Source organism: Canis lupus, chromosome 6, assembly GCF_011100685.1.
Source record: "Canis lupus familiaris isolate Mischka breed German Shepherd chromosome 6, alternate assembly UU_Cfam_GSD_1.0, whole genome shotgun sequence".
Lineage (NCBI taxonomy): Eukaryota > Metazoa > Chordata > Mammalia > Carnivora > Canidae > Canis > Canis lupus.
The window spans coordinates 62,940,569-62,964,608 of record NC_049227.1 but is presented as its reverse complement, the minus strand read 5'-3'; the positions used below and the strand labels follow the sequence as shown (position 1 = coordinate 62,964,608).

General features: G+C 42.1%; 1 protein-coding gene across 8 annotated transcripts in view; it reads right to left on the bottom strand.

Moving 5' to 3' along the window:
- Positions 1-1,012: 1,012 nt before the first annotated feature.
- Positions 1,013-24,040, bottom strand: part of ZNHIT6 (zinc finger HIT-type containing 6) — an 85,193-nt gene continuing 62,165 nt past the window's right edge. For 3 of the 8 annotated variants that reach the window (XR_005361332.1, XR_005361329.1, XR_005361327.1), the window contains 3 exons: positions 22,608-22,750; positions 6,030-6,178; positions 1,013-2,937 (listed from right to left, as the gene is read on the bottom strand). The gene's annotated coding sequence lies outside the window, so the exon portion shown is untranslated. Of the gene's footprint in view, positions 2,938-6,029; positions 6,179-18,911; positions 19,037-22,607; positions 22,829-24,040 lie in introns of all 8 variants that reach the window. The other 5 variants (XR_005361330.1, XR_005361328.1, XR_005361333.1 and 2 more) reach the window with 5 other exon arrangements.

The window sequence follows — 24,040 nt, the reverse complement described above, 5'->3', positions numbered from 1 at the left end:
GAGTAACAAGAGTACTGGATAAGGCATGTTACTTTATAGTGACTTCTCAGTCTGGTACTTACTGAAAGGTCTTATATACCCAATGTAGGCAAAAGGAAAAGGTGCAGGGGAAGACCACATACCCCTAAGGCTAGTTAAGGACAGAGGAGGGGCTGCCAAGGCCAGAGCCAACTTTTAGTCTATATAACCAGGGCCTGCTGTTTCTCTGGCCCAGGAGCCTGTGGTGGCCACTCCTGGATAACTACCTACCACCCTGTTTGGTTGTATTCAACATTCCTTCCTGGAAACTTCTCTTAAATAAGAGAATAGAGATGAGAAATGCCCACAGGGAAAGTTTTCATACAGACCCACAAGCTCAACTGGCTGGAATCTGAAGAGGGCAAAAAATGGAATGTTCACCCCGAATGATTGAATAGAAGATAAGCAAACATCAGGTGACAGAGCAAACACACAGGAAATATGATCTATCTACCCAGGAAGGACTATGGTTTTTGAAGTCACCTTTAAATGGCAGGAGGTTCTTATTGACTCTGGGGTTTTGAATCCAAGTCTGAGCAAAAGCTGCACTCTTGATTCTAGGAAGAACAGTATAGAGCACAAGGGCCAAGGATTTTTGGAGCTGGTCGTCTGGAATCAGCCTCCTGGGATTAGAAGTTCCAAGAGTCAACAGTAGCTGGCAGCAGAGAGCCAGCCTCTCCAGGCTTGGGGACCGCAGGATCTTTGACTGTCAGCGCCAGAAGGTACCTTAGAGAGAGCCTAAGACCAAGGACTTTCCTTTTCAGGTGAGGAAACCCAGGTCTAGAAAGGGTAAAAGGCTCGTCCAAAGTCACACAGTTGGTGTGTGACAAACAGTTGGGAGTGAAGCCAGTGAACTGACTTCCATTCCCCTGCTTTAGCCAATGTGTGACCCAAGACCACAATAGTTGTGGGGCAGAAAGAAGGGGAAAATTATGAGTTTTGAGAATCATTAGTAATCCTATCATGAGACACACAGTTAATGTCATTAGCCAGCTAAACACGCTAATGTCTTTAATGAGAGTGGCAATATTTATAGCACTAATGAAGTGGCTGGTACTGGTAGCCTTTTGTGGCAGACATTTTTTTCAAGTTTACAATTATAACAATATACATATATAAAAAGAGATCTACACATTTCCTGTCTAAACACACACCTTGATCATTCTATTATGTAGACTGAATGAGTGAACATATGTCCCTTAATTTTGTCAGAAAAAAAAACTTCTATTGGGTTATAGCCAGAATGACGACAAAGTTATATGGCAGGTAGTTTAAAAACAAAATTGGAAAAAAAATAAACAAAATTGGTTAGTTCCCCCTCCCCTTTTCTACTATTTATTAGTTTTTAAAAAGTGACTTCAGTCCTAATGAAGGTATTGAGAAAGCAGATGCAAAGACAAAAGTTGATTCAATCAGTGCTATGCATGTCCTGGCAGCATGAGGAATAGTTTGCTCAATTGTGGAGTCCCCGGCTTGGGGCAAGGCCCCGTGCCCATGAAAAGCATGCCTATGAAAAGCATGGGTGAGTCAGTATATTTTAGATGCTTCTTTTTGAAGGCCCTTCAAGGAGGTAAGAGAAACTAGAACACTCAGGTTCAGGGAGGATACAGACTTTTTTCTCATTGTTTCCTAATGTAGGTTAGGACATCAACAGTCTAGAATGCTGAAAGAGACCTCTTGTATTCTATTCAAGATAGATGAATGGCATACTGTCATAGCCATTTAGGTCTAGAAGGGCTTCAGAAATCACCTAATCCAGTATCTTCATTTTCCAGATCAGAAAACAGAGGCCCAGTTAGATCCAGTGACTTGATAAAGGTTAGCACAAGCTTTCTGGGTGTGCTGCCAACCTCTAATGTGTGTATTGGGGAAAGGGGTTGGGGTAGGGTGGGGCAGCCAGCCTTTCAACAGGTCTGTGAACCTTTGAAAACGCAAGCTATACAAATAGTGTCTACAGGGTATTTTCCGGGAAGATTTCGATCTACATGAATTTAACTTGAAGATTTAAATAAAGATTTTAAAACATTACAATTATAATAATTATCCAGCCCTCCAAAAGTGTTCATTCAGAGTAGGTAGCAGGTGTGAAAACTTTGGAGATGGGTCTTCTGTTTTCTTGGAGGTACTGAGGCCTATGCTGACCACTGCTAGTGAGATGGAGTGGGGAGATCAGAGCCAAACGCTGAGGGAAGCACTGTTCCACCTGACAGTGTCACCAACTTGCTGACACTCAGCATCTTTACTGCTTGGGGGGCGGGGGGTGACTTTGACAGCTGAAGTATACACTTCAGCAATTGTCCAGTCTGACAATGACTGCATATAAGTATGGCCAGCAGTGAGCACCCCTGGCTCCCCAAAAGTGCTCCAAACATCAAAGCCCAAAAGATCATTTGATGAATGAGCCTATTTCCTTGGAGCATAAATGAGGTGCTGTCACCACTCTAGAATGATGGCTACCATTTGATGAGTACTTTCTATGTGTGGTACTCATGACCTGTTACCTTGTTTTTTCTCAACAAGAGCAATGCACAGTAAGGGTCATTGCTCTGTTTCAGAGATAGGGGCAGCTACAACCCAGTAACTTGGCCAAAGACACCTGGCTAGTTAGTGGCAGATGGAAATAAACTCCACTGTCTGACTCTAACTCCCTTGCCTCCTGGGTTAGGACCCAAGCAGGTGGACCTGCACTCATGCACCAGTATTCTAGATTTTAAGTTATTGTCAAGAGCCCCCCTTAATTCCAATATTTGTTTGGAGGCCTGTTTTCTGGAACTTCATGTTTGTTTGCCATGCATACATATGACTTCCTTCAATTTCTCTGCAAATTTCCACCAAATAAAACCATATGCAGTTCCATAGCAACACTGCAACACAAACACGGTGTAATCTCTGTCCACTGCAGTACACAGCTTGAAAGGTCTAAAAGAAAGAAAAGAAGAGAAAAGATAAGAGGAGAAAAGGAAAAAGTAAAAAAGAAAGGAAAAGAAAACCCTCAAACCCCCAAAACCTAAAAATAAAAAAAACGACATCTGTATACAGTTGAACAGAATCCCATGGTAACAAACACAAACATACACTTGGTTCTTTTAAACCTTCTCTTCTGGGATGCCCGGGTGGCTCAGCGGTTGGGCGGTTGCCTTTGGCTCAGGTCATGATCCCTGGGATTCAGGATCGAGTCCCGCATCGGGCTAACCCTCTCCCCGTGGCTCTGTCTCTCATGAATGAATAAATGAATCTTTGCAAAAAAAAAAAAATCTTTTCTTCTTTTTTCCCCCCTTTGTTATAGTTTTAGAACAGAAGCTGGGTTGCAACATGTGTGAGCATACAGGGTTCCAATCGGGTGACAGAGAGGAGCAGAGGGCACGGGCCTCCCACGCTTTACAAATGAAGGCTTCCACCCTCCCAGGGGACAGCCACTGGCCCAAGGTGACGCGGCTGGAAAGGAAGAGTGAAGGGACTTTTACTCTACTTCACGTGGCCCCTGGCTGCTAGGGTGCTGGGGAAGCTATGTGTGCCACCTGCTATGTGTGACTCCCTTCCAGCTGCGCCTCCACGGGCCCTGGGTTTGGAGGCTCCGGCTGCACTGATGCAGGTAAAGGTGACTTTTCTGTCTGCGGCCCCTGCTTTCCCCTCTGCTTCTCTCTCCTCCCCGGAGCCTACGCTTCTTAGGGCTTCCTATGTCCTGACCAATGCAGACGTCTCAGAAACCAAGACATCTGAAACAACTAGTCAGTTGGGGTTATGCAGTGATTTGCTCCTGTTTGTACAGGAAGGTGCAGCGCTCACTAGCTGAAGGGGTTAGGAATTCATCAGGTAAATGCCATTCTCAGGGTTGCACGTTTGTGGATCGGAGAAACTTGTTATGATCAGGTGCTAAAACCTGAAGAATATGTTCTTTGGCAGCTTCCTCACTGGACTTGTGCTGAGGGACCCAGTGACCTACTGAGGTGGTGGGTAGGGGGCTGAGGGACAGCCAAGTGGTGAACACAGGAAAGCCTGCCGCTTCTGGAATACTTAGTAGGTGCCAGGTGCTCTGAGAGGGCTCTTTATGATAGTTCATCCTCCCACACTCAGAACCAGTGTTATCATTCTGCTTTAACCCATGAAAGATCCAAAGCTTTCATAGGTGGTCAGTCCTGTCCAAGATCATGCAGTGGCAGAGCGGGTTCTGCTCAGGGCTGAGAATTCCAGAGCCTGTCCAGGAGCAACTTCCGCATAGAAGAGGGTGGGGACACTCAGCAGAGACATGCAAATAAGGGTGCACCAGGAGAGATCATATTATTTCCTCAGGCGAACTTGAACCCGTTTTTTGGATGTGGGGGATGGGTGGGTGGGGGAGGCGGAGGAGTGGGAACATCCCTGCTTCTTGTCCAAATCCAAAGAGGGGATCCAAGGTTTCGGTCAGGAAGGCTCTTTTTTTAATCAATTGTTTTTTGTTTTTAGAACTAAGATGGAAATGACCCAGTGAGGAAGGAAAATGAGCATGGCCTGCCCTGGTCACACAATTAAAACATATATGCTGGCCAAAGGTACATCACTCCCCCACCCCTCCCTTCAGAGAGAGAAAGGCCCTTTCTGAACTGGAAGCCTATTAAAGCATTCCACTGGGGAATTCTCTGACCCTTCTGAAGGGACACTGTGAGAACCTTGTTCCTTAGAATGCAGTCACACAAAGGGTTTTGTGCAAATACCGAGCCATTATTCTATAAATGCAAAGAAGCATTAGGGATGGTATGTGAACAAAAGCTGGACAGAGGATGCACGCCCAGATGCTGTCTTGGCCAGGTTGCAATTTGAATGATCTAATGTTTTCTGGCTCCTTCCTGCTTTGCTTTTCCAATTTGGTTTGAATATTTGCATTACTGTATTATTTTCCCTGTACAATTGCTGTTGTCTGTACACAATTAGGTCATTTTCATAGTTGGGTGAGGAGACGCTTCAGACGTGAGATGAGCTACAGCTGGTAGCTGGTTCTCTCCTGGGATGTGAATTTAGATCCCCATCTTGTTGATCCTAGAGACTCTACCTGCACCCAGGATCTGAAAGTTTTAATGTAGGTCATTCAACCAAGTGGAAAGAACCACAGCATCGCTTTGTAATGGTGGGTAAGCACATCTTGTTTCTATAACTTTCGGGTTGATTTGCTGATCTAATCATGCTGGTCCCTGGGCCAAATCTAACCCTGTACTGTAATGCTTCAGACACACACAAATAGGGCTGCTTCCTGGCCGCCTGTGGCTTCTTTGGTCTGTGGAAGGTCTGCTGAAGTAGACCCTGAGCAAGGGAGAAGGAAAGGGAAGCACTAGGGTGAAGAAGAAGGGCAAGCTGCCTCCAGAAATGCATGTAGATGTTCAAGTCAGTACAGAGGTGGAACTTTGACCTAGCACTTTGAAGAGAGAGAGGAAGGGGATCCCAAAGGAATGGAGGCTTATTTTGCTGATGAAAGCTGTTTTGGGCCATGTTCACAAAGTGCTCTGCAATCCCTCACCGGTGTAAAATCTCACTGATACACATTCCACCACCCCACAACTTTCTCAGCTCTCTGGAATTTGTGGCCCTTTGGGCAAGGCCAGTGTTACATTTTATGTTTGTACTACCTTTAAGATAGGTTGGACTAAACAAATGGAAAGGACAGGCTGTGATTAAAGTCACTGGGGAAGCTCCCTGACTTTTTTTTTTTTTTTTAAGATTTTATTTATTTATTCATGAGAGACACAGGGAGAGAGGTAGAGACATAGGCCGAGGGAGAAGTGGGCTCCATGCAGGGAGCCTGTGGGACTCGATCCCAGGTCTCCAGGATCATGCCCTGGGCCAAAGGGAGACCCCAAACTGCTGAGCCACCCAGGGATCCCCCAGCCCCCTGACTCTTACAGTGCTTCGTAATCAGACATGACCACACTTAGCTCATTGAGTGAGCATTCTCTGGCAGGACCAACTCTCTGGCTCAACCTTCTCATTGTTCCTGCTTGTTTCCTCCCTCCATTCCTTAGATCTGAATCTACAACACTGACCTTGTTTCTTCTCTCTTCTTTCGTTTTTATCCAAATCATTCATTCATCATTTGTTTACTAGATATTTGATCACCTTCTGTGTCAGATATGTTCTAGATGTTGGAGTTACAACCAGTGAATAAGGAGTTTGTCCTCTCACAGAGCTCAGTCTAAAGAGGAGCACAGACCATAAAGTGTGATAGGCATTACATACATGAAGGGAAGCCCACTTAAACATTTAGCAGTGGCTGATTCATGAAGCAGCTAAGACTCACAGAGGTGTCTCTCACAGATGGCTGATGACAGGACTGGAACTAGAGACCATTCAGGAATCAAAGCCTAGCCTCCTGCCACCACCTCCTTCTTGAGGCCCCCAGTCTTATTTGGTCTTTCTCATCCAGTTGCACAGAGGTCATACTTACTCTTCTCCCACGACTAAGCTATTCTCACCTCAGTAAAACTCACATTCATTACTAAAGCCAGGTATCTGCCCTACCTCCAAGAACTGATGTGCTGATAAACTGAGCTGCTAGATGTAAAAGTGCTTTGAGAACTGTGCTGCAATACAATTCTAAGTACTAAAGCTTCTATCAAAGTAACATTTAGTTCAACCAACAGATGAGTCAAGGGAGTAACCACTACTCAATACCAGGTTCTGTGGGAGTGAAGCTATCTTCAAGTATATAGTATGGCCCCATCCTTAATGGAATTTCTGAGAAGCTGATGGTACAAAGTTAAAGAGAAAACACAGTAAGTATTTATGGAGTACTTATCATGTGGTTTTCCTTACAGTATCTCAAATAATCCTCACAGTTGTTTAGGATATAGGCATTATTTTCTTCCTGGATGGAATGCCCTCCCCCAGTACCTGTCTGGTCAAGCACAATAAAGCATAGTGGCTAAAAGCCTTAGATCAGGACTCAAACTGCTTGAATTCATATCCAGGCACTGCCAGTTACTTTCTGTATGACTGGGAACATAACTCAAATTCTCAATGCTTCAGTTGTAGAATTTAGATACTAAGAATAGTATGTATTTTATACTTTCTTATGAAAGTGACCATATATGTTAAGTACTTGTGACAGTACTTGGTCTAGAGTAAGCATGAGAAAAAAGTTAGGTATTATTATTATCCAGCTCCAACACCTTTTTATCTGCAAAGCCTTCCCAGATCCCCCATTAGAATTGGTCCCTTTTACCTCTATCTCCTCATATCACTGTGGGCGTGCCTCTCAACATATTTTTATGTGTACCTGGTTATTAGTGTCTGATACAGAAAAAACAATAAAAATGTTGATGGTCAGATGAATGGATGTTTCTGTCTCCCAGAACTATACATGTTCATAGAAGGGAGAGTATTGTGTTTCTAGCTGTAAGACAGAATATCTGTATGTCCTAGATAAAATATAACAAATATGCTTTTAAATGCAGAGTTAACCTCTCATACAAATTAGGGAAATCCTCATCACACCCATGTGTGTATGCATACAGACTGGGGTTCAAAGTGGTAAGCTGCCACTGGAGCTCTGCTGCTTTGGAAAGTCTGTCTATCCCAGTGACTTTGAGGCTTGGTTTTAGGGGCATTATGGGAGACAGAAGACCAGGCTTAGTGCCCTCAAAAGATGGAAAGTTGGATTAGAGAATTCTGCATAAAAGTGAGACTCCTAATAGGATACATACTAAATGAGACTACGCTAGAAAAAAGCCTGCCTATCTGCAATGAAGAAAAATGAGAAATTTTGTCTGTCTTGGCCCACACTCATAAGATGTTAAAATACAATCTTGCCCTCACACAAGTGTAGGATTTGAATTTATACTATCTACATGGTTGGATAACTTTAGCTATAATATTAAATTGGCCCCAGCAGGACTCCTGGGTGGCTCAGTGGTTGAGTGTCTGTCTTTGGCTCAGGGCATGATTCTGTGGCCTGAGATCCAGTCCCACATCGGGCTCCCTGCAAGGAGTCTGCTTCTCCCTCTACCTATGTCTCTGCCTCCCTCTCTGTCATGAGAATAATGACATGAATAAATAAGTAAAATCTTTAAAAAAAATTGGCCGCAGGTTGGTAACATACCAGGGCACCTGGCAGAAGCAGATTTTCTGTGGAGGGACAGTTCCACAACCTTCATAGGACTTAAACAGATAAAGTCCCACTGAACAGAAGATCACAACTAAAATGACAGTCACACTAGGAAATACACAAGCTGCCATGAGTGAAAGTCAGTAGAAACCACAATGAAGAGAATTAGACATTATATAACAGTTATCATATACCAAATATAAATTGTTTAAAATGTCTAAAGCAATAGAAAGGGGAAACAAAAACATGAAAAAAAATAAACAGAATCTAAAAAGACCAGGTAGAATTGAGAAAGAAAACCCCAAATACTACCTCTGAAAATAAAAAAAAGTATAATTATTAAAATTAGAAACAGTAAACGAGTATAAGTAGAATAGATACAGATAAAGAGAGAATTAGTGAACTGGAAGATAAATCTAAGGACATTACTCAAGATACAGCCAAAAAAAGGACAAGGCAAAGAAATGGGAAACAAGATGTTAAGGAGGTCAGGAAGAAAAAAAATTGAGATGTGAGAAAGGCAGTATATAGAGAACATGGCTAAAATATTTCCAGAATTAAGGGAAAGAAGGTGGCTTGTTTAATCCTTGAATATAAGGCATCTGGCAAAGTGCCTGGTACATAGTAGATTCCCATTTAGTGTTCGTTACCCTGAACTGACACATATGCTATAACATTTGCTTGCCCATTATACCTATTTATTTAAAAAATTCACAAGTGATACAGTTGTGAACAAAATAGACAAAATCCTTATCTTTATTGACCTTGTGTTCTGCATAAAGAAGACAAATAATAAACAAGTGAACACACTAATACTCAAGATACCTTTTTATTTAAGAACTGTTATGAAGGGGCAGCCCAGGTGGCTCAGCGGTTTAGCGCCACCTTCAGTCCAGGCGGGATCCTGGAGACCCGGGATCGAGTCCCACAACAGGCTCCCTGCATGGAGCCTGCTTCTCCCTCTGCCTGTGTCTCTGCCTCTCTCTCTCTCTCTCTCATAAATAAAAAAAATATTTAAAAAAAACTGTTATGAAGGAAGTAAAAGGGTTGTTTAGTAGATATATTTGGACTAGGATTTCATCAAAGAAGTGAGACCTCAATGGTAAGAAGTCAAGTGAAAGAATACATCCTAAGCAAAGTATATAGCAAGTGCAAGGGCACTGAATGAGAAATACTGTGGCATTTTCAAGGAAGAGAAAGAAGTCAATGTGTTTGGAGTTCTATGGGTGACACAGAGAGTGATATTAGAAGTGATCTGAGAGGTGAGCAGAAGCAATGGAATTTTTTTCCCATTCCCAGCAGGAAATCATTGTAAGGTTTTAAGTGTAGGAGCAGTGTGCTCTGTCACCTTGGCTACTGTGTGATATAGGAATGAATTGTAGAAGTGGCAAGAATGGAAGCAAGGAGCTTAGTGATTTCAGTTGTCCAGGCATTAGCTGACAGAAACTTATACCAGGGTGATGGCTGTGTGTATGGAGAAAAGTGTTTGGATTTAGCTGTTTTTTGATGTAAAAGGTGATGGAAAGAAATGGTGGAATCAAACATGATCCCTATTTTTGGACTGAGCAATTAGGTGAAGAGTGGTGCCATTTTCCAAGATGGAGATGAGAAGAAGAGTAATGCTTGGTTGGGCGTGAGGTGGTAACATGAAACAGGAATTCTGTTTTGGGCATGTTGAACTTCAGATGCTTATCACACATCTAAGTAGACAGCTGTGTATAAGAATATGGAGGAGCTCAGGAAAATGAGCCCCAAGTGAAGGAATGGTCATATTTTGAGATGTATGTTTCCTTCAAGATCCCCCAATAACACAGACTGACCACTTCCAGTTCCAGACCCTGTGGGTATAGTCAATGTAGCTTCAGAGTTTGGGAGAATCTGCCTGCCCAGTGCCCAATTCAGAAGTAGAGCCTGGAGTCTTCCAGCCCCATCTAAACCCATTGCTTTTGGTAATAGCTGTAGTTTTAAGCCAGTGCATTCTGAAAGATGCCAAAAGACTGAGTACAGAAACGGCGTGGTGACAAACCCAAGCAGCTCTTGTGTGAGGAAGGGTGGAGAAGTCATCATATAATCTGACTCCCACCCACTCCCACCCACCAGCTCAGAGCATTGTATCTAAGAGATCCAAGGGAGTAGAGTTAAGAATATGACGCATCAGGAGGTACAAAGAAAGAGGAGATCCCAGCATGAGGTAATGACTGTAAAATGCCATAGCCCATTACATAAGCGAAAGTGAAACCTCTAAGGAACAAACAAAGGGTATCATATTGATGTAAAAATACAAGAAGCTTACTCTGTGGTTGCTGACACACATCATTGTGGAAACAAAACCATGTCCAAAGTGACTATGGTTAAACTTGGAACCACATGACAGGAGCTTTAGGAAGTTCCAAAATAATCAAGAATAATTTGAACAAAGTAGCATTCTTCCTCAGGCTTATGGTTTTGAGAGAAGGGACAAGCACTCCTCTGGAGAAGAGAGACAACAATTCAAAAGGGTCAAAGTGACTCAAAGTTCATTTGAAAGAAGGAAGTTACTGCAGCTTTGGAAAAGGACCATCAATCAATTACTGATATTAGTCAGGATCCAGCAGGATCCAGCTCTCAAGCCCAGGAGACTACCATAGAATACTTCCCTTCTCAGATCCGTCCCCATGTGTGTGTATGTGTGTGTGTGTATGTATATCCATCCTCACTAAGAAATCTGTCCTTTTTCATTGCTCAGGAAAACCATGACTATCACTTTAATTCTGTCCCCGATCATGTCTACTTTGCACTGGCCACTAGGAAACTCAGAACCAATTCTGTACCCTACCCTTAACTTATTAAGTACATAAAACTTTGGGTAAGTATGTAGTCTGTGTGCAAACTTCACTGTTGGGCTAATCTTGTTTTTATGCCCTTATTTTTTCTTTCATTCACCATTTTCAGATTTTTAAAAAAACTGTATTTGACCTACAATGTGTTTTGGAATAAAGTAGAACACAAATAAATAAACTTTCTGCCCAAACAAGGCAGCATGAAAAGCAAGCACCTGGTGGTATTATGCCATCCCAATGAGCCAAAGGGGTTCTAATTACTGTCTGTTAGACACTCACGTCAGAATCATTAAGTTCATTAGATAGACAGGAATCTTGCTTCAGCTATAAACAAGATGACAAATTAAATGTTCATGAACAAAAGAAGGAGGTATTCAAGGTAAGAAGGGCAGAGCCAATAAAAACAGTCAAATGCGCAATTCTAATTCCTGTAGGGGGTGATTTCCACCCAGCCCAGGGTAAGGCTTCCAGGAGGAGCTCCTCTGGCCTGCCTGGGTGGTTCTCTTACAGAAACTTGGCTGTGCCCTGGGTATAGCTGGTCCCTCAGCTTCTACCACTAGGATCAACCACACTCTTGTCTAGACAAGTGGGTCAAAACCTCTGGAAAGGTTACTTTGCCTGGTTTCTCATTATTTCTTTACATTTTAGTAGTTTTTATCCATTTTTTTCTTTTTGTAAATTGCTGGTTATTCAACTTTTTAAAATTATAAAAGCAATACAAACACAATAAAAATTCAAATAATATGAGAGATATAAAATAAAAAAATCGAACTTCCCCTTTTTTACTTCCCATTCCATTGCTTTCTCTATTCATCAAGAGCAACCAGCAATAACTGTTCAGTATGGATACTTCTGGATCTTTTCAATGCACATTCAGACATATTTACATATACATACATATACTTATAAAGTCTATGTATAGCTTTGTTTTTTTTAAATAATTTTTTAATTCACATTTCTCTGTAACTTCTTTTTTGCACTCATTAAAATATTGTGGATTCTATTACATACATATCAACCACATCTTTATAATGGCTCTTGAATGAATCATGAAATCATAGTAAAAATATGTCTGAATAATATATTCAGCCTATTAAGGAACATTTAAGTTGTTTTTAATATTTTGGTAGTACAAATTAATGTCACAAGGAACTTGTAACAGGGTACAACTTATACTTGTATCCTTTTGTTGTTTTTCTTTCTAAGGAGAACTGTTGGATCAAGGGTATGCATGTGTTAAAATTTTGATAGGCACGGCCAAATTGCCTTCCAGGAAGATTGACCAATTTGCACTTCTACCAACTATGAAAGAGTGCCCCTTTGTTCACATTCTCATCAACAATGGATAGTGCCAGTTTTTAAAATTTTGGCAGAACTGACAAGAGCATAGTACTTATTTTATCTTTGGCCGATAGTAAGGGTGATCATCAATTTTAGTCCTTCCTTTTATTATGGCTACAATGAAAGACATAATTGAAGGTGTGGTTTTGATTCATTTCCTTTTGATACAGATGACCAATCAAAACAGTAGTATTTTGAGCTACTGATCCCTATGGAGATGCACATGTTACACATTTCCATATTAGGAAAGTCAGTCACAATTAAGCTCCTAAGGTCAAATTGTACCTGATGTTTATTCTTGGATTCATTTAATGGCTTTGATCCAAAGTATTAAAAGATGTCAGAACTGTATTCTGATAATGTTCCTTTGTACTATCTTTATCACACTAACAGTTATATGTAACAAACATCTCTAAGTTATGGAAAAAGAAACTTATTAGTCAACTGTTGGGAGTGCTTGTTTCTGCAGCACATATAGTCAACTGTTGGGAGCCCACTATTAAGCTAATTAACAGATGACTGGGCCCCAGGAACACCACGGTGATTTCAGAGCAGGCATGGTATGGCTGGAAGGTCACTTCCATACAGCAAATGTTGAAAGTTTCTCGATCTTTGTGCTCAGAGTCTTTTCTTTTCCCTTTTCTTTTCCTTCCTTCCTTCCTTCCTTCCTTCCTTCCTTCCTTCCTTCCTTCCTTCCTTCCTTCCTTCCTTCCTTCCTTCCTTCCTCTTTCTTTCTTTCTTTCTTTCTTTCTTTCTTTCTTTCTTTCTTTCTTTCTTTCTTTCTTTCTTTCTTTTTTCTTTCTTGAGAGAGAGCACAGAGGACGGGGCAGAGGGAGAGAGAGAATCTCAAGCAGGGCTCCATACTCAAAGAGCCGAATGAGGGGTTCAATCTTATGATCCTGAGATCATGACCTGAGGAGAAATCAAGACTCAGATGTTTAACTGACTGAACCACCCAGGTACCCCCAAGGGCCTAATTCTAAAGAGAGAGAATCTTAGTGGTTTAACTTAGGCCTTTAGGGAGGGCAGGCTCTTAATTACAGTCCTAACAGACTGAATCCATTGGGAAAGAGATCCTGCCCAGTCCCCACAGTATCTACAGATAATCTGATAGCATGCTCCTTACATCCAGAAAGGTGTAGAAAAATGGAGACCATCCTATTTTTAACATTTTGTGCAATACTTGTTCAAGAACTTTCCACCTTTTTTTGTGCCCTGGGATTAAAATATGTACATCTTCGAATAAGAATAATAATCCTGAGAGTTTGCTTTTTTTAATACTTTTTTAAAACTTTATTTATTTATTCATGACAGACAGAGAGAGAGGCAGAGACACAGGCTGGGTCTCCAGGATCACGCCCTGGGATGACGGTGGTGCTAAACTGCGGAGCCACCCAGGCTGCCCATCCTGAGAGGTTTTAATATTGGTCTTCACTCATTTTCCCTTCTCCTTGGTTATCCTTAAGGGCATAGAAATTCTGTTTATTCATTTATTCATCCATGCAACCACTATATATGGAGAGCAACCTTCTACTAGACATTGTTCTAGGTGCTGAGGGAAAAGCAATGAAATGGAAAGACAGTCTCTGTCCTGGTAACAGATGAGGCTGGAAAGAGTAAGCAAGGTTGGAATTTGGATTTTGGACTTCATTTGAAAAGTAATAGAAAGTTACTCAAAGGTTTTAGGCAGGCAAGAAACATGATCAGATTATACTTTGGATATACCTAAAGTATATACCTAAATGGTATGTAGACAGAGTGGACTCCAAGGATAAAGAACAGAAGCCAAGAGACCAGGAGGCCAATGAGGTAGCTGGAAAAAAAAGAAGGTAGCTTGGGCTAATCTGGTAGCCAAAGAGATACAGAGATATGCACAGAATAAAGAGATATTTAGGAGGTAAAATGAACAGGATTAGGTTATTAAAGTGTTATAGGAAAGAGACAAAGATAACTCTGGTATTTCTGCTATGAGAAACCGGATGACTGGTGATGACAATGGGAAGCCTGGGAGAAGCTGGATAGAGGCAGGAGGAGAAAAGGATAAATTAGCTGTGGGTCACACTGAATACATGTGTGATTCTCATGTCAAGTTACATGTCTGGTCTCAAGTTCAGTAGAGAGATTCAGAATGTGGAATTATCAGCGGACATGAAGCCAAGGAGTTAGAGGACACTGCCCAAGGAGAAAGTATGTATTGAACAGAGAAAGTCACCAACATTGAACTCATAGTTTAAGAAACCCCGGAGTATTCTGCTCAAGAATTGTAACTTCTGGATCCTGTGGAGCCCCACATCAATTCTTCTCTGTTGTAGTTTATTCTATAGACTGTAACAGCCAGCTCCTTCATTTGAGGAGATTAATAATTTAGGCAACATTCCTGGTGGATCCACCATTTGCTTCAGCTTATAGAAAGATTCCCAACTAGTTTTGTTCAGTTCCAACTTGTTCAGAGTAAGAGGTGTTCCTCATCATGCCCATATTTTCACACAAATTGTCTGGGTAAGTCCTGTGCCTTTGGTTCAAGGGCTTACAGATTTCCAGGGCCATTGGACCTAGGGTTAAACAGGCTATGGATTGGTGATGGTGGGATGGTGGGGTCCACCCTTAAGGAGAACCCAGCCCTGACTGAGCCCCTGCCTTCTACTCTGTTCCTTGGTCCTCATGGCAGGTTTGAGGATCACATTCCTTCCACACAGTGCAGTCTCAGTTGCCCTTCAACTACCTCTCTCTCTCACTTCAGTGCTAGGTTATCCAGCACTGGATATGTGGAAAAATTGTGCATTTGCTGGATCCTTTGCATCTTTGTTTCTGTTTCTGTTTGAGGTACCAGAAAGAGAGAAGAGAAAAGAAATACACAGGAAGCATATTAGTAGGGCTGAGCTAGGATTGAGCTACACTTTCAGATGATAGGGTCACCTACTGACAGATGATTCAGGGATCAATCTTGAGTTCTTAATATTGCCAGGAGAGACCCAGAAGGTTGGGAATATGGGCAAAACATCAGACACCTAAGCTGCTGAAAACCACATAGAGTTTTGGTAAATACATGCACAATTAAAAAAAAAAAAAAGTATTTGCAAAAATATAGGTGTCTCCAGTTTAGCCCTGTTAATCCAAGTAATTGTTTGAGCCTTGCGGCCTAGTCCATGATCCCAGCTCTGACCGCGGCTGCCCATGAAGGCCTCAGTGAATTCATCTTGGAGCCTCCAGACTTCCTTGGCTGGTAACTTGTTCCTCTTGGGACAGTTTCGCCTGAGTTGAGCGGCCTGGCCCCCAGCTGTGTGCCGGCCCTCTCTCCGGTAAAAGGAAACGCTTTCAGTTTAGTCCATTAACACAAACATTCAAAAGCAAACATTAAAAAGCCACAGATCATGTTCACATAAATAAAACAGGATTGAGGAAAGCTTCACCCCAAGAAACCAAAGGGGTGTTTAAAAAACGGCCCTGGCCTTCCAAGTAGGCAGGCGGGCAGCAAAGCCACAGCAATTCCAAAGACTTGTGTGCCTGGTAGAGCTGGGTGGCGGAGGCCACAGACCTTTGAAGAGGAAATGCCATCCCCAGGACAGGCAGGCAGCCAGCCCCTGAGTCCTGAAAGTACCAGAGAAAGCAGAAAGCAGAGAAGGGGATTGGGGGGCAGGGGTGCACAGTGAGGAAGTAAAAAAGGGGAGGAACAGGGCAAATAAATGGGGAGATTCTTCCCAACTAGGGTCCACACACCCAGACCAAAGAGTCATTAGACAGAGCGATTCACTGTGCCCCTGAGACGAAGCCAGGGCATGGACAGTCCTGGGCGGCGGGCACAACCCAGGGTGACTAAGGCTTTGAGGAGGGGAGTGCGTCGTCGCTGAGGGGTGGAGAGGGGTGGTGGTGTCTGGGCTGAGAGATGCCTTTGCTTTGAACGCTTCAGAGGAAATTAACTTTACAAGGTGCCTCCCTGTCTCCCAGAGTTATTAAAAGAAAGGAGGGAGCAAAGAAGAAATGGAAAAAACGGCAATACCTCAGGAAGGGCTATGTGATCCTAACAGAAGGAAATGAGAGGAAGATTAAGTGACGAATGTGCAACCTCCCCTCAGGGAGGAAGAGCTCTGAATGTGACCTTGTGCAAATGGAAAAGAAACACAACCACCAATGTGGCAAAGGGCAAGATGTGCCCGTGCGCACGCTCCCCAGCTTTGAATATCTAGAGGTAAATGACAAATACTATAAAACCTCCAAGTAAAACAGTCTGTTAGTACTCCTGTCTCAAGAAGGCAGCACTGACTGCTAAAGGAATGGCAGCGAGTGGGGGAGTTGGTATAAAATCATGGGGTCACCAGAAAGTACAAATCTGGGAGCTTTTACAAGTCTTAACAGTGGGGCCAATAGATGAATAGCTAGGGACTGACTGCTCTTTTGTCAATAAAGGGGGAAAAAAAAAACCCAGTACATCTAAAAACTTAAAAAAAAAAAACCCAAAAAACACAAACCAAGGAAGCCAACTGAAGCCATCTATTTCACAGGGTAGGAAGCCAGGTGTTTTCCTGCGTGTTAAAAAACTGGGATTTAAATTTTTAAAACCCTCCTGCCTGACAATAATCCTCAGATCAGATGAGGCTACCCTCGTCCAACTCTGGTAAGTCCTGCCAGTGTTTGAAAGCGCAATCCTTAGAAGCCTGTGCTTGCCCAGACACATGCATCCAGTAACTTCTTAGATTGAAAACTGTGTTCAGGTAGGATGGCAAATCTCAAGTTGAAAAAAAAAAATACACTGGAAGAGAAACAACCTTTTTATTGCGTCTCTGCACTCCAAACTCCTTTAGTCTCTCAAAGCCATTTACGAAGGCAAGTCTAGAAGGACTCTGATGCCTCTAGAGGTGACACTCAGAGTGAGTGGCCTCCTTATGGACAAAACACCTCTGTGCCTTCCAGATAGCACTGTGTTTAGCCCACTGATGAAGGAAACTGCTCTAGCTGGTTTCTGCTGGTTCCTTCATCAAAGCTGCTCCCTGAACCTCTCAAAGCTCCATTTCTTCCAACATGGAAGCCCTAAGAGGGTTAGGAATTTTCTTCACCAAATTAAGAGTACCCTGATTGACATACTTCATGGGCTAATTTTTATTCTCAATTTTTCTTATTACTTTATGTGCTTATCAATAGATTTAAAAACGATCATAGCCACAGTATACTGAAAGTTTACCATGTGCCAGATGCTACATGGTCGCATCGTGTATACTTCTTATAAGCCTGAAATGGATACCATATGGTTTCCTTGGTTAATTGAGGCTCAAAGAGGCTATATAGCTTGTGAGAGGCTATATAACTAGTAAACCATAGAGTCATGGTTTGAACTCAGTTCTAGTTAACTCTCAAACTAGTTCCTTTAATCAGTATACTAGAGTAGTTTCCAGAGGCCAAAGACAGTTTTATTTCTGTAGCAGGGAGAAACTATTAAGAAATTCCATGTTGAGATCTTTAAGTAGTATAACTCAATGTTCTGTCTCTGGTATTGACCAGCAGGGGCATTAGGTAGGCATGGTGAGGACACTGTATTAAATACCTTTTTATCGCTCATTAGTCTATGTTAATCTATGTTATACCCATTAATGTTTTTAGTCTACATCAATCTCTTGGATACTAGGTTCTATAAATTTATCATTTTATTCATTCACTACATTTTTATGTATCCCAAACTACTTTTGTTAAGGTTCTAGTATTCCCAGATTTAATGAATCACTGATAGACTCAAGATTCAAAACAAACAAAAAACATAACTCAACACACTAGAATGAAAAGGAGTAAGAATAAATCACAAATTTTGAACTTAGGTTCTGTTAGTCAGCCTGTTGACTATGGAGTGATGGTTAAAAGAAAAGATGGACACCGTCTCTCAGTGGTCAGCCATGGGATGTGGCTATCTGAATGAGGTCCAGGATAAAGGGTGGGATAACTCTGGTTTAGTTTTGCTGCATATATAGTAAATCATGTTCTAGATACGTGGGTTTAATAACAACAAAGACATTTGAGTGTTAAATAAAAAAAGAATGATGAGAAAATGACAGAATGATTCAAAACCACATTCCATGAAATGTATGTGTGTGCGTGTGCATATGTGCACCTATGCATGTGTGCATTCATGTGCATATGTGTTGAGGGAGAAGTGGGGGGGGCAGAGTAACTGACTTGAACATTTCAAGTTGGGGAGTGGATTCAGAAGGAAGAACTGGAAAGAAATTTCAAGGGGCTGATTTTGGTTCAGTGTAAAGGGAAAGTTTTCTAACTCTCAGAACTGCCAAAATGGAATATGCGCCTCAATTGGTGATAAGCTTCCCATCTGTGGGAATATTCAAATAGAGGCTGAATATGAGAGATGCTGTGGAGGGAATTCTGACATTGAAGGTGTGTGAGGGTGTGGAAGTGACTCCATGATCTCCAGAATCCCTCCCCAGTTTTAAGATTCCATACTTAATATCTCTCACCCTTCATTCACCATCTGGGCAATCCCTAAGAAAGCTATTAATCTCTCAAAGCTTCAATTTCCCCTTCAGTAAATGCGTTACATAAAACCTGCGAAATCACAGGTTTGATGTGAAAGTGGTAATTATATTTTACTAAGATTCATCATAATAATTATATTTATGAAAATAAAAAATATTCACGAGTCACCTAAAAATCACCTTGCTTACCTCCTGAGACACCTTGGGAGGCCCTGGACTAGCTGATCTCTATGATCATTTTGGGTGTCAGATCCCAAGGTTCTGTGGTTCTGTAGACTTGAATCACACATGTTGGAGGTGACCAAAGAGGAGAGCTGTTCAGAAAAGATGACAAGACCACTAACAAGAGGTGCTTATTTGACCTTCTTCACATTCTATATGTCACTTGGGAAAGTTTGTTACTGTTGTAGATGTGAATGGGAGGCAAGTATGCCAGAAAGACTGCAGAATGACAGGAAAATGTTACTAGGATCATCTCTCAACTCCACTTCTAGCTCGACTCTCAGGCTGGCTCTCCTTGCAGCACCATAAATGGGTACCCATCCCCATAAAAGTTAATCCAACGAGGAAGAGAGACTGAGTTCTAACATACCAAGTAAAAATCCAGAGGCTCACCCTGGTATGAAAATCCATGCCCATTCCTGAACCAATTACTTTGGCTGAGAGGGTGGAATGGGTAGAGGGTTATCAATCCCAGCCAAATGAGACAGCTAAGAATGTAAAGGAAATGTGGGATATTAGATAGAAGGACTAAGCACTGTTGGATACTCCAAACTCTGGCCACCTAACATTATCCCACAGCTTCCAAACATACAGGCCACATTCCCTTCCCAAAGGGAGATAATATAAAAATTTATCCAGTCACTAACGCTAGATCCAAGTCCAATATTTATGTCAATGTGCAAATCATGTTAAGTAACTCTTCATGGTTCAGTGATCTGTGGGTAAATAGTAAGTTTAACCACACCCTATGTATAATAGGAGAGACAAAACAGAACTGCAATAAAAACTCCAAATTGCAGAGGGGAGAATGTAAAACATTCAATCCTCACACATATTACAATCTTTTGGACAGAAATGGCAAAGATTCCTATCTTGCAGTGAAGTCAAGCTCTGGGGTTGCCTCAATTCCACTCTCCAAGAGGATCTCCCCTTGTTCATTATTATTGCAAGAGAACTTCCTCAGGGGACTATACAGCTTTAGCAGCCACTGCTGGTTGGTGTAACATTAGAGTGTACACGTGATGGGAGATGGGGCTCTGAGGACTGATTTAGGGGTTGGGCAATCATTTTTGTCATTGGGGATTTCTCTGTGATATAAATCCCTCATGACTTTAGTTGGCCTCCATCCATGTGTTTCTGGTTGTGATGGTTAATTTTATGTGTCAACTTGACTGGGCCACATAGTGCTCAGATATTTGGGCAAGCATGATTCTAGATGTTTCTGTGAAGGTTATTTTGGATAAGATTAACATTTAAATTAGAAGACTGAGTAAAACAGATTGCTCTCCCAGTGCGGGTAGGTCACAGCCAATAAGCTGAAGGCCTGAAAAGAACAAAAAGGCTAACCCTCCCCTGAGTAAGAATTTCTCTTCTTGACCACCTTTGAACTGGTACATTCCTTCAGACTTGAACTGAAACACCAGCTCTTCTGGGTTTCTAGCTTGCTACCTCATCTTGCAGATATGGAATTGCCAGACTCCATAATCACATGAACCAGTTCTGTATAATCAATCTCTCTCTCTCTCTCTCTCTCTCTCTTATCAATCTCTCTCTCTCTCTCTTTGGTTGTTTGGAGAACCCTGATTAATACACTGGTCAATTCCATGGGTTGGTAATAAAAGTAGATATCTAGTTGATTAATAGCTTTTCATTTAGAGCACAGGTTGGGATGGCTGTAGTTAATGGCTTTTGCTTCCATATTGGCCTCTGGGGGCAATACAGAGCAATGACCTGGAGAGGAGAGGAACAGCTACTGTCTGCTTGCTAGGAGGCTGCACACCAGCTGCATCTTTCCTAAAGGCATGGATGTTCCTCTGGACAGGTTGGAAGGGTATAACAAGAGGATTCTAGAAGAGGCTTGGGAGATCACACTTATTCCAGGTCTTTATTGTACTGTTCCTTTCTTCCTTATTTTGTTCAAACGAACCTAAATGTAGGAAGGAACCTGGCTTTTCCATCAATCAAGGATCCAGACCACTGCACACAGTCTACTTAGATGATCCATCACCAGCAGAAAGCTTTTTTTTTTCAGAAAGCATTTCTTATAGCAAGGCCCTATTTCATGCTTTCTTTGTTTTTAGAGGCATTAGCTTCAAAGTAAATTCTTCTTTCTTATAAGATTTACAAAGGCTCCAACTTATAATCAATACATCCTACAGCCTGAACTTCTTGTCCAAGTCCCTTAAAGTTGCATCTCAGGGAAACATATGAACTAAAGGTCCCAATATATATTAACAATGGAAAAACCAACTATTACAGTACCACAAAGCAAGAATTGCTAGTGGTCATCTATAGTAAAGACTGTTCCTTACCCTCCAATACCCATTTAATTTTCCTCCTCAGAAAAAAGATCCACAACTTTTAAGTTAATCACATTGCCACCCAGTGTAAAGACTTTCTTAGATTTCCTTGTAGGTAGCTGTGGCCACATGGCCAAGTTCCCTAAGTGGAATGTCACAGAAGTGCTGTGTGCAACTGCCATAAAATGTCCTTAAAGGGAAAGTTAAGATTATTTTTCTTGTATGGACCAATGTAGTCCCTACTACCACTCTAGTCTAGGACAGAGGCTCTCCTCACTATCTTGATTCAGCCAATTCCATAATCAAGGGCCTATAACTTGCCACACTTCATTTCCTGGTTTCGAATTCTGATATAGTTGACAGAAAATCCAATTTACAAATACTTGAATAAGGAAAAAGAAAAGGAATGTATTGGCTAGTGCAATTCAACACTCCACAGGGATAGATGGCTTGGCTTCAGACTGGCTCTCCTTACAGTAGCAGAACATGCTAACCCACTTTTTAGCCTTACATTTTTACAGCAGGGGAGAGTCCATGCCCTGCCTGTTTTGTAGTTCCCTCAGATTGTACCAGCTTAGGCCACCTGCACAGTTGGAATCAAACATGTGGTCAGAGGAGTGGAATACTCTGATCTGTTTAGGCTGATGAAAACCCACCCATGAGCTAGGGTTGGGCTTAATCCCATCCAAACCAGATGGCTGAGAACAAAAGGGGAGCTAGTAGTTTCCCAGAGGAACTCAAGGTATGGTTACCAGGGGGATGCATGTCAGGGAGCAAACAACTGATTTTTACTATATCTTTTAATATAATCCATACTTGTACCATCACTTGGCCTAAGCTTTCTAGATTCATTACTATTCTTTGGAGAAAGACAAAAGGGGACTGTAGGAGATTACAGATGATAATGAAATACTTCTGCATGGGCTAAATTATAAATTTCAAATCAAATGCTTTTTGATGTGTGAAATAAGCTGAGAAATAACTTGCTTGCCCTCTCACTCCTAAGGGGCACCCAGGTTTGGTAGGAAAGAGAATCTGATTAGAAAGAAAACCAAACCAAACCTTACAAGTGCTCCTCTTGCCACTTAGGAAAGTGAGAAAAAAACATCTGGATCATGTTTTCCCTTTGTCCACACACAGGTCAGCCACGAACAGTGGCTTCCTTCTTACAGAGTCCTATCAATTCATTACCTGGGGGACTGGATGCCCGCTCTCACTTGGCTCTCCTCGCTACCTCAAGTTTTCCATTTCCAATGCTTAGAAGTTTTGTTTGTGAGGGTCCAAATGTGGCAGAAACTATTTACAGGCTTCTAAGCTGCACTAGCTGCAGAGGCCAAAGATGTTGGCTGAACAACTGACCAACCTTTCCAGGGAGAGATCTGAAGCAGAGAATGTGAAAAAACACCTTCCAATCTGTCAGGAACATGGAAAAAGTTGCTGTCTCTTCTGTGTTGGCGGGGGCCCTGAAGCACAGCATCACAGCATCTGGTTAACCAGCCACTGAAACTTCAAAACACAGAGATTGGACTCTACTGTTTTTCTTTAGGAACACAGAGCAGCAGTCAAGAGTAGGACCACAGGGCTCTAGGAAAAATAAGAAGTTATTGGGCTTTCGGGACTGTCTTTGCACCACAGATTTATACCATATGGACTTAAACTAGAATCAACTGTTTAAGGAGCCAAAAGAAATCATGATACCAAGAGGTGGGGTGTGACAGTCTCTTCTCACAGTAAAAATAACTTTGAGTGCTTAGCAGAAACCTGGGAGAAGGGAAGTTAAAAGCCAAACCACCATTCGATAGTCCCTGCATTACCTACCCCAGGGAGATAGAAAATTTCCTTTTAAAAATCAAGTGGCTTAATGTACTTCTCTCCTTGGTTATACAGTTGAGAGCATGAGAAGTGGCTTTAGTTCTATGGAATTAAGAATTAAAACTTACATTTCCCTGATAACATGGCCTTTCATTGGTCTGCTCTGCTCTTTTCATGGATTTCCTCCAACCATTCCATTTCCACTTCTGAAGCCATTCTGGATTCCCCACAGGTCCTGAATTGATACTTCCTCCCATGTGGCTGTCCTAACTTTCCCAAGCCTGACCCCAAGCCTGTCCTGTCCAGAGGCAATGCTCAATAGCTCTCAGCTAGAGTCACCAGCATGCCCAGCACATGTTCCTTCTGCAACTTGACATAAAGTCAACGTGACAATCAATAATAGTTGTCTTTGTGCCCTTATGTCCTTTCCCCTTTGGCCCCCTCCCCGGGGAGTCTTGGGAGAGCCACGCTCCCTGGGGTCTGCTGCAACTACTTTGAGCAGTGCTCAAATCGGCAGGACACAATTCATAATAGCCAGTAAAACGGACTTGATGCTAATACCCTGGAATCCAATGAAAGAAACTGGCATTAGCATTAACAGATGCTTTCAAACAAACTCAAGTGATTGAAATTTTTTTTATCCAAACCAGCGGAAAAGGTCAGTACCCTGGATGAGATACCCGAGGGGAACTAAACGTACTAGGAGAAACTCAGCCTGCTGTCTATCATCGAAGAGAAAAACCTCTAGGCAAAGCAGTTTTAGAAACTATAAAGAAACTGTCCTTTTCCAAGAAATGTTAAGGTAGCCTGATGACTCAGACCAAGCCCACTCAGAAGGCTGTGTAACCTAAAGGTTAAGAATGTGACCTCTGAAGCCCAACTGGCCTTGGTTTGCATCCTGGTTCACCTATTTACTCTCCATGTGACTGACCTGTGGAACTCAGTTTCTCTGTCCATATCCTACAAAATAGGGATGATGGTACT